General features: G+C 39.2%; 1 long non-coding RNA gene across 1 annotated transcript; it reads right to left on the reverse strand.

Moving 5' to 3' along the window:
• Window positions 1-2,852: 2,852 nt before the first annotated feature.
• Window positions 2,853-6,900, reverse strand: LOC116667133. The gene is made up of 3 exons (XR_004323900.1): window positions 6,822-6,900; window positions 5,364-6,579; window positions 2,853-4,685 (listed from the first exon to the last, which is right to left on the reverse strand). It is a non-coding gene; the product is annotated as an uncharacterized LOC116667133 (long non-coding RNA).
• Between the last annotated feature and the right edge of the window lie 3,632 nt (window positions 6,901-10,532).

The following is a 10,532-nucleotide window of genomic DNA, read 5'->3' on the forward strand; positions in this document are numbered from 1 at the left end:
CCCTGTGGCATTGTGGTTAAGTTCCACCCAGTGAGATGTGAGTACATGTGACACATAAAATTAACAGCTCCCACTGCTCACTCCTCACATCCACTGGCTAAAACTGTGACCATCAGTAGAGCCCACACTATGTGTAAGACACAGCAGAAGACATGGCATTGGAAGATCTGCATTCTAGTTCTGGATCTTTAATTTTCTAGCTTCAAGCCACTGAAACTCTGTGACTCAAATCTTTTGTCCATACAGTGGGAATCATGTGTAAGTTCTGCCTGATTTACAGTGACTTTATGAGTTAAAAGCTTAACTGTGAGACTAGAAGAAAGAAAAGGACTAATCTAATGTATGGTTAATTCTGACCATAGAATTCTTGCGTGTGAGAACTGTTTTGTTTGGCCAAAGCACCTTTAGTTCTAGAATGAAAGCCCTTGTGGCCTGGTCAGGATGGGCAGAGAGTGAGGCAGAGAGAATTAAATTGCTCCGCATTAAAATAGGACAATCTTCCTTGGAAAGTCTGAGTGTGTGAGGAGATGATATGGGGAGATGACAGTAGGTAGAGGGCAGAGAAGCAGAGCAACATGGCGCTGGGCCAAGGCTGTCCTTGGAGTAGCAGCCCGGATGGGAGTCTTTGGTGGGAGGAAGAGTGAAGGGACTGCGGTGGTTAATATTCCTTCCAGTCATTGGTGTTCTGTGATGTAAGTCACCTGATGCCCTCAAACTTCAGGAACAGTCAGGGGGTACTTTGGGAATGGAAGGAATGTGAGTGATATCCTATGGGAAACTGACAGAAAACATGTGTGCATGGGATATAGGGCTGCAGTTGCATGGAAAGAGGGGATTGGACCTTATGGACCTAATAGGAGGTATGGAAGGGTAGAGAGACACTCCATGACTCTCAACTGCTTTTTAAAAGACAGTTAGTGAAATCAGGTGTCAGACTGTTTTGTCTATGTGGAGATCCATGTCCTAGGGACTGGAGCCCTTACCAAGTACCTGATTGAATTTATGAATCTGTCAGCAGAAATTTTGTTTTCTGTGTGCTTATAAATCAACAACAACAACAACAAAACAAAAATCCATTTTGAATGTCCCTAGCAAGATGTACTATTCTGATTATGTATATTTATTTTTGTTAGTGGAATTTTGAAACTGCATTTAACAGGCTCCCAAAGTTCTGCCCTGCCAAGCATGTGCACTGTTAGAGTCCATTTCTGGTTTTTGCATCACAGCATTGACTTACTGGATGCGAGGGAGGGAGGGAGTGAGGCAGGGAAGGAAGGAAGGAGGGAAGGAAGGAAGGAGAGAAGGAGGGAAGGAAGGATGGAGGAAGAGAGAAGGAAAGAGGTCCTACTGTGCCACCATCAAGAACAAGAGATATCTGAATGACATATGGAGCATAGCTGGCCTGACTATTTCCAGAAGCACATGTTTGCAACACAAAAGAAATCCTGGAGGCTCATTAGCAGAAGGAAGTGATTAAGTCTTTATTTTAAATTTTCTAAAATGTAAATTGTTTAACACTCATTACCCACTGGACTTAATAATGTTACGGGAGCACTTATGAGCTTTGATGGCAGGCACGCATCCATTTCCTATTTTTATTTCCATTTTTTAGTTAAGCACTTTGCATGTAAGCTCTATAAATAACAAAGACTGTATAATTTAGGTACCAGAAATGGATGCTTAATGTTCCATTAAATTAGAAACCAGTGTGATTTGGGCTGTGCCTTGCTGGCCAGAAATAAGCAGAATCCAGGGAGATTTTAAACACATTTTGCTAGGTACTGAAAGATTTACCCATAGTTCTAAGAGGAAGTATGTGTATCATCTGGAAATGTATCGAATGTTAAATGAAAACCACGTGACTTCTCACATGAGCATAGCAGTAAGACTGCGCTAGAATGTTTTTGCAGTTGTGGGTTCTAGGTAGTAACAGAAAATTCATGTTGGGACTATTAGGGGAGCAATATGGTAGAAATCAAGGCAGCATGTATTTGGGGTTTTGTAATCTTTTATATGGGAGTTTTATTTCCATCTCATTTACTGAATACCTGTGAGCTGAATGCCTTTAGGCAGTTCACTTAAATTTTCTGAGTTTCAGATTCTTCATCTGCCAGATGGGTATAATAATGTCCACTTCATGGATTGATTTTTAGGATTATATGGATATCAAGCACTTAGCACACAGCCTTACCACTTAACACACCATGCTCAGTCATTACTAGTACTTCTTGATTCTAAAGATGTTTTTAGCCTTAATATTGCCTGACTCTAATCCTCAGCCAGCTGGAATATAGAGAAATACTGCCCTGCCAAGAACTCTTCTGTTTCACATTCCTTTTCTCTCCCACTATAGTCATATTTACCCATTTGCCCTAATCTTTGAACGCAGTTCTTGCCCTGGGCAGAAAGTACTAAACAAGTGACTCAAGGTGAAGTAAACAGCAGGCTGCCTTCTGACTGTGATACACTATGCCTACTACCCAGACTGTTGTGTGGCTATCTAGATGATGTCTTGAGCTTCTGACATCTTTCTGCCCAAAACCAACTTCTGATTTCCTGAGCCTTTTATTTCCAAGCCTCCTACCTTTTTCTATGCCTCCCTCCCATTCAAGCAGATTGTGGGCTTTGTAATCAGTGCATCTGGTGACAGATAAAACTAGTCAGGAAGCAGAAAGGAAAAAAAAAATCTTCCAGGCTTTGGTTTCTAAAAACCCAAAGTCATTCAGGTAACTCTGAGAAAATATTTCATTTAGAGAGAGGTAAATATTTCCCTCATTTCACCATGTTAGAGAGAAAAGAGTAAGGCTGGGGGAGCAGAGATCCTAAGAGAAAAGCCAGACCCGAAGGGCCATGGTAATTGGAATGAGGATCTGTCTTTAAGAAGCTACCAGGAGAGGTATTGTTTAAGCACCAAGGTGGAAGTCAGGGCTGATTTATTAGCAAGAGATGACCACACTTCTCCACTCAGGGAAGTCCCATCCCTCCTATCTGGCCAGAGGGCAATGCTAGTTACGCTCTCAAAGACTTCCTCATCTGTGAGATACTCCTTCCAGCATCTTGGTTTGTGTCTTCCTAATGGAGGTATAGCAACAGTCTCTGCTTCGGCTTTTATCACACCTATGTGAGTTTGAACAAAACCCACTGTGTTCGTTTTTATGCCTACCAATTACCATAACTCAGTGGCTTAAAATGACACAAATTTATTATCTCACAGTTCTGGAGGTTAGAGACCCTAGAATCAAGGAGTTGGCTGGGCAGATTCCCTCTATAGGCTTTAGGGAAGAATCTGTTTCCTTGCCTTTTCCAGCTTCCAGAGGTTACCCACATTCCTTAACTCATGGACCCACATCATCTTGACGCCTGCTCGTATCATGTCTTTGTCTGATTCTGACCCTCTGCCTCCCTCTTGGAAGAACTCTTGTGATTACGCTTGCTGATCAGGATAATCCAGGATCTCTTCCCATCAAGATCTTTAACGTAATCACATCCATCAGCAAAGCTCCTTTGTCCATGTAAGGTGACATATTCACAGGCTTCAAGGTTGAGGACATGTCATCTTTGAGGGGTCATTATTCAGCCTACCACACCCATCTTCCAAGATCATGTGACACCAGAACCTTGCTTCTCTCATTGACTGCAAATTCACATTTCTTGAGGTTCTTGGCGTCTGGCTGAGACTGTTCCTTTTTTATATCACCATCCTGGGTAATTGAGCTGCCAGGTGGATAATCGAACACCAGCACCTCTCCATTCATCAGCACCCTCAATCACAGGGAGTTTTGTTTCTCCTTCACTTCAGTCATACCACATGCATTGTCATCACCCCCTCCAAAACTACTCTAAATCAATTCACTGACTTTTTGACCACAATTTCCCATCCAGTCCATCCTCTTGTAATCCCTTTCTCATGATTCTCTGTTCTTTTCCATCACAGCGACTTCCAAATACTTTTACCCTTTCTTTTTACTCATTTCTCCTGGCCCCATCTGGCTTCACTTACTTCTTTACTCTGCCCAAGCCTCCCAAGTATTCCACTCAACAGCTCACTCACCAGCACCTTCAACACAGTACTGTTCTGTGACAGCACCCATTTAGTATAACACTCCGCCATTTGAGTGTTTTCGTTCATTGATTTCATTATATAATACATCTATGAAGCTCATCTACATTGCCTGCCCCTCTGCCGTCGTGTACTGATCTACATAAAATTTAAGCCAAACTATGTTGGAAATCATGATCCCTTCTGAGTGGAGTTTCTGGGGGTCCCTGTGGGAGGCCTCTCCATCTGCCTTGAATGGGTGGCTGTCCTATCACAGCTCTTCATGATCAGCAAGACTGGGGAGGCAGAGACCATCACCACCCACTACCTCGTCTTCCTGGGCCTCTACTGCACTTGGTGTCTAGTCAACTGGATCTGGCGCTTCTACTTTGATGGCTTCTTTGACCTCATTGCTGTGATGGCCAGCATTGTCCAGACCATGCTATACTGTGACTTCTTCTGCTTGTACATTACAAAAGTTCTCAAGGGAAAGAAGCTCAGTCTGCCGACATAAGGGCCAGAGACCATCAGCTGCATCTGTCCTTCAGGGTGCTTGGACAGAATTCTTACCACAGCAAAGGCACAAGATGCTTGATATGGAAAATCAGAAGCCTGACTCTTTTGTTGCAGATAGTCATCGGTGGCTCTGTAAGAACCCGGAGGGAAAGAACTGAAAGGTTTCTGTTTAATGCATCTTGCCTTATCTTTTTTTTATTACTATGTACAAAGATTTTTTTTTTACATAAAGAAACTTAATTCTATAGTGATAAATTCAGTGCATAGCTTCAATTGGGGTAGTCCCCGAAGTGAAGATTTTATGAGAAATAAGTGCTAACTTTTAAAAAAATTCTTTGAAATTGTTGATTCCTTTTGTCTGTAATGACATTGTACTCCTTGACAGTTGGTAGATTATATATTCTACCATCTAAAAAAATTTGCAGTATATCATATTAATTCCACTCAGGCTACTGAGTGTTACTGAGGAAAATTCTACACCTGACAGACCCCAACAAATATGTCTTTCACTTTTGCTTAGTCTTCTCCTTCCTCTGACCACATCCGAAATAATTTTAAATTCTCACACTTTCCTCAAACCTCCCCATCCATCCCCACACCTTCACTCTCAAAAGATAACAGAGTGTGACTTTTCTAAAAACTATCAAACACACGTCACCCTGCAACAATTGCCAACATCACCTCCTGCCTCCAGAAAGGATGGAGTTTCTCTTCACCTGTTGTAAGACAAACTGTCTTCAATATGATCTTGGTACCAACCTCCCCATCTTTTCTGGTATAGTTGTCTGTTAGTTATCTGCTCTCTTACCTGTATGTTCAACGTCATCATCTTTACTGTCTCCTTTCCCTCACTCTGCAAACAGACTGAAGTCTCATTTAACAAAAAATGTTGGATGAAGATGAGTTGAGGTTTGCACACGTTACTTCTGCTGTGCCTGTAGAATGGAACATCCAACTTCAGATGTACAGCAGGCTGTAAATTTTAATCAATTAAAAAAATCTTCTCACTTTAACTTCCAGTCTAGCCACTGCTTTTCTTACTTTTTGTTACATATGTTGTGATTTCATTCATGCTCTGATTCTTTCTTCAAACTTATGATCTAGTGGCTTAAAATTTTCTTCAAGGAGAGGATACTTCAGTTCTTATCTTGATGGACTTTTTTGTTGTCTTTCACCTTACAGACAATTCCGATTTTTGATACACTTTTCCTGTACCTTCTGTTGCTTCAGACTCTCCAGTTCTTATCTTATCCTGATTGTACTTTCTTAGCCTCTTTAACAGTCATTTCTTCCTTTGACTGTCCCCTTAATGTTTGTACTCCCAAGTGTACCACTGACTCACAAGCCAATACTTCCAGCCCTCCCTTGATTTTGAATCTTACTTAACAAGTGCCTGCTAGCCTTCTCTAGTTAGATGTTCCATGGACACTTGAAACTCAACACGTCCAAACTTGAGCTCATCATCTCTTGTAATTTTGCTTTCCCTTATGTGTTCTTTATCTCTGTTGTAGGTATAACCATTCTCCTGGTTATCACTTTGGTGATAACTTGATCTTTGATCTACTTTATTCTTCCTCCCCAGTCATAATTAATCACAAACTTTCACTAGGTGTATCATATATGTATGTATGGGTATATATATGAATATGTACATCTATGTATATGCATGTGTATATGTACGTGGGGTTTTGACCCACTACAATCCATTTACCACCCCATGAAGAGTCATCTATCTAAAATATGTCTGCTCTTGGCATTATAGATTCCAAAGGTTTTTCTTGTCAAGACAACCTTCCCAAAACTACCCATGACTTCATGAACTGTGAGCTCTTTGACGTGCCATCTAAAGGTTTTCCAAGACATGGCCATGGCCTATCTCAGCAGGCTCTTCTCTGCCTCTCCTTGCCGTTCAGTCGATCAAGTTGCCTCTGTTTCCTCCAGACTGTTTTGTCTCTTGCTTCATGTCTTGCCGCCTCCTGTTCCTTCTAACTGGAATTCCCCTGGCCCTTCACTTTAGCTGATTCCTAAAATAACAAGGATGTTAATCACAGACTTTTTAATTGCTGTTCTATGCCAGGTCTATGCTGCCCATTTTACATGGATTATATCTAATTTGCTTTTATTCGACTCATTTCACAGTTGAGGACACAGCTCACAGAGGTTAAGGAAATTGCCCAAGCCCAATAACTGGCAGAGCTAGATTTCAAACCCAAATTTGTCTGATGCCAAAATGCATGTTGTTGAATGTTGCCCCAAACTATCTTACCTCATTTTGGTGTAACTCAGAGCTCATGCTCAACGACCTTGGCTCTGAATGACAGATGAATAGAATAGAGCATTTGTGGTGACAGGTAAGTGCCATGTTGTCAGGATAGGCCTGTTTGGAGAGAAGAGGAGGACTCAATCCCATGCAATGGCCCACATACCTTCTTCTCCCTGCAAGCGTGTGCACGCTGCTGTCACTATCACCAAGGGACTTGAAACTAAAAATTTTCAAGGTGCTTGTAAAGAATCAGTGCTAGATTGGATGTGTGGGTATTTCATGGTCACTCTTTGTCCATGTGTGTCTCCAATGTATTAACACAAGGATTATTTAGGTTAATAATAATGCCTGGGGAACATATTTGATTTCTTTCTTGTTTCATTTGTTCTGTCTTTGGTGTTATCTTTGATGTTGTCTTTTGGAAGAATATATAATAATGTTGCAAGAGACCTAATACTTGATATGTTTCTGTAAATTTTTATGGGGATTAGAATAGAATTATCTATTTTGGAGATACAAAGTTGATATACAACTGGAAAGATCTATTATAAGAAGCTTATATTTTGTGTTACTCAGATCTTCTGCACCAACACTGCCCCATAGAAATATAGTGAGTCATGTATGTAATTTTAAAATTTCTAGTAGCCACATTAAAAATATTGGTGAAATTGATTTTTACATTTTATTTTACCCAATATAGCCAAAAATTATCCTTTCAATATTCAATCAATATAAAATTAATAATAAGATATTTTACATTTTTTTCCTTTTGTACTGTCTTAAAAATTCAGGCATGTGTTTTATACTTACAGCACATCTCAGTTTGAATTGATCAACTTGTTAAGTGCTCAGTACCGCATGTGCTCAGGCATGGCTGCTGTGTTGGACATCACAGCTCTGGGCCCTTGTACTGTGTCTCCTAATTGACTTTTCCATTTCTGAGAGAGGCGTGTAAAATCTCCCACTAAGTTTGTGGATTTTTGTCCATTTTTAGGACCACACTTTTATAATAATTTTTTGCCTCATGCATTTGAAACCATGTTGTACAAAAATAAAGGTTTACATTGTATTTTCTAGGTGGATTATGCCTTTCATCAATATGACACGTCTTTCCCTTATCCGATTCAGTTATTTTTGGGCCTTGACCTTTATGTTTGATATTAATACTGCCACTCATAGTTTTTGTGATTTTCAAAGGCTTATTACATCTTTCACCCCACTGCCCATCTTACCTTTCTCTGTTATTTTTAAGGTACAGTTCTTATTAAAAGAATAAGATAAGATTTTCTTAGTGGTAATCGAAGTTTGTCAACCTTTTAATAGTAGATTTTAATTCATGAATACTACTGGGATTCCTAAAACAGAGTTACACTTTCCATTTTATATTGTAATTTCTATTTGCTTTTTTATCATTTTAGTTTCTTGTTTATCTTTTGTTAGATTGATTGAATTATCTTTATTTTGGTTTTCTCTTTAGTGACTTGGAAGTTTTCAATCTTTTTCTTTCTTTTTTTTAATGGCTACTCTTACATTTTAACACAACATATGTAAACTTGTATTTCCGTATCCATATCTACGGGTAGTGAGTACCTCTACAAACTTATGCTGTCATTTCTTCCTCATTTTATCTTTTATCTACCTTACCTTTCCACCCAGCCATTCTTTCTCCTCCCCACTTGGTACACTAAGATGAGCTGCTTTTTTATTCCAGGTGTTTGTTTGCTTTTATGTTATGTTTTAATGCTTCCTTAGGATTTACTATGCATTCCACTGGTTTCTTTGCTCACTACTGTTTCTTGCCTCCCTTGTTCTTACATTCGTTTTTAAATTTTGCTACAATATATTGTAAGCGATTCTTTAAAGTCCAGTGGATGGTCAGCTTTACAAATAGGTATCTTTCCTTTGCCCTCACATTTGAATGCTTGTGGGGCTGGGTGTAAAACTAAATTTAAACTCATTTTCTCTTAGAACTCTAAAGCTACTTTTTCACTATCTTCTATTCCTATAAGGAATTTAATACTCATCTGATTCTACTTCTTTTGTAAATAAGCTACTTTTCTTTCTTCTCAAATATTTCTGAATATTCTTTTTATGTTTGAGTATTTGAATTTTTTTCAGGATGTCTATCTGTCTATCATCTCTCATCTGTATGATTACCCCATTTGTCCCATTTTGGCACTTGGCAAGAGCTTTCTGCCTGTGACCATCCTTAGCTTGAAAAAAAATCAGCTTTTTAAAAGTATTCTTCCTATCTTCACTTTGTAATGCCTATGCTTTTGGATCTTCTTTAGATAAATATTGGACCTCTGGAATAATTTTCCACATCTCTTAATTTTCTCCATTATTTTTCCATAATCTTGTCTATTTGCATTATCTCCTAGGAAATGAACTGCACTTTATTTTCCAGATCCAGATTTTTGTCTTCAGCCATGACTCTAGATCTTCTACATTTTAGGGAATTATGTTTCTAATTTCCAAGATGCTATCTTAGTCTTTAATAGCTTAATTTGCTTCTCAATATAGTTTCATATTATGACTGTAATATATCTTAAAATTTCTCTGAGACCTAAAAATTATTTTTATGTTCTTTTCTATTTGCGGAATTATCTCTAGTTCTTCTGGTATCAGTTCTGTTAATTGAACAAAACCCTTCCCTTTGACCTGTTTTCTCCTTGCAGTTGTGTAATTATTCCTCTCATCTGTACACATGAATTAATTTAGCACCTAGGTAATTAGAAAGAGACTGTGCAGATTTCCTCAGTGTTTGGATAAGTCAGTGTCCCCAACAGTTGTCTCTCCCCTATAAGGGAAAATCAGAAAGTCTGGTTCCACTCAAGGGAGAGCAAGCAGAGAGTTAAGTGTCAGACCCCTTCAATTTTCTAAGTAAGAAGGACTTTGCCCTCTAGCATAGAGAATTCTGGAGTATTTCTCTCTTGGGTGGGGCTGCTGTTCCTTGGTGTAAACCCTCACTATCCGACGGGAGCTACATTAAGCTCCTTCGGGCTTTCTCATTTCCTGGCATTCGCAGGGAAGCCCTCTGCAGGTGCGGGTTTCACTTACTTTGTCGCTGAGCTCATACTGCTTTGCTCAAGTGTGTGACTTAGTGGCTGGGGTGAAAGCTGCTCCAGAAAGATTCCAACTTGCTCTTTGTTTGAAAAAGGCAGTTAATTAAATAACTAAGCTTCTGGGACTCTTGTCTGATTTTTGTATTATGCATTCTTGGAGTTGTGCTGTGTTCTTTATGTGGCCTTGTTCATATCCAGTATCCTCATTTAATCATCTCAACAGCCTAGCAGTGTAGGTAGAGCAAGAATTATCACTCCCATTTTGCCAATAAAGACTGAAATTCAGAGAGGTAAGTAATTTAGCCAGAGCTGATGTGGAAAAGAAAGTGTTTTCTAAGTACTCAACTGGGGCTTTTTTTTTTTTTTCAATCAAAGCTAGAAAGAGCAATCCCTTACCTAACATGCAATGCAAAATAAACAGTTCAGACACTCTGAATTAACCAAAAGGAAAAAATTGAATATGAGTGATCTCTTTGCAGCTTTTCTTTGGAAGATAGAGCCTGGTTTGAAGCAAGGTTGGAATACTAAGGAGGATGAAAGAAAGAAAAATGAGCTTCTAAATTGGGATCCCTCAGATTTCCAGAAATATGCATGATGACAATTGGCAAAGAACATAAAATTGCAAGCAGTGTGTATAGTTTGCAATTTT

This window comes from Camelus ferus, chromosome 11 (genome assembly GCF_009834535.1).
Source record: "Camelus ferus isolate YT-003-E chromosome 11, BCGSAC_Cfer_1.0, whole genome shotgun sequence".
Taxonomy (NCBI): domain Eukaryota; kingdom Metazoa; phylum Chordata; class Mammalia; order Artiodactyla; family Camelidae; genus Camelus; species Camelus ferus.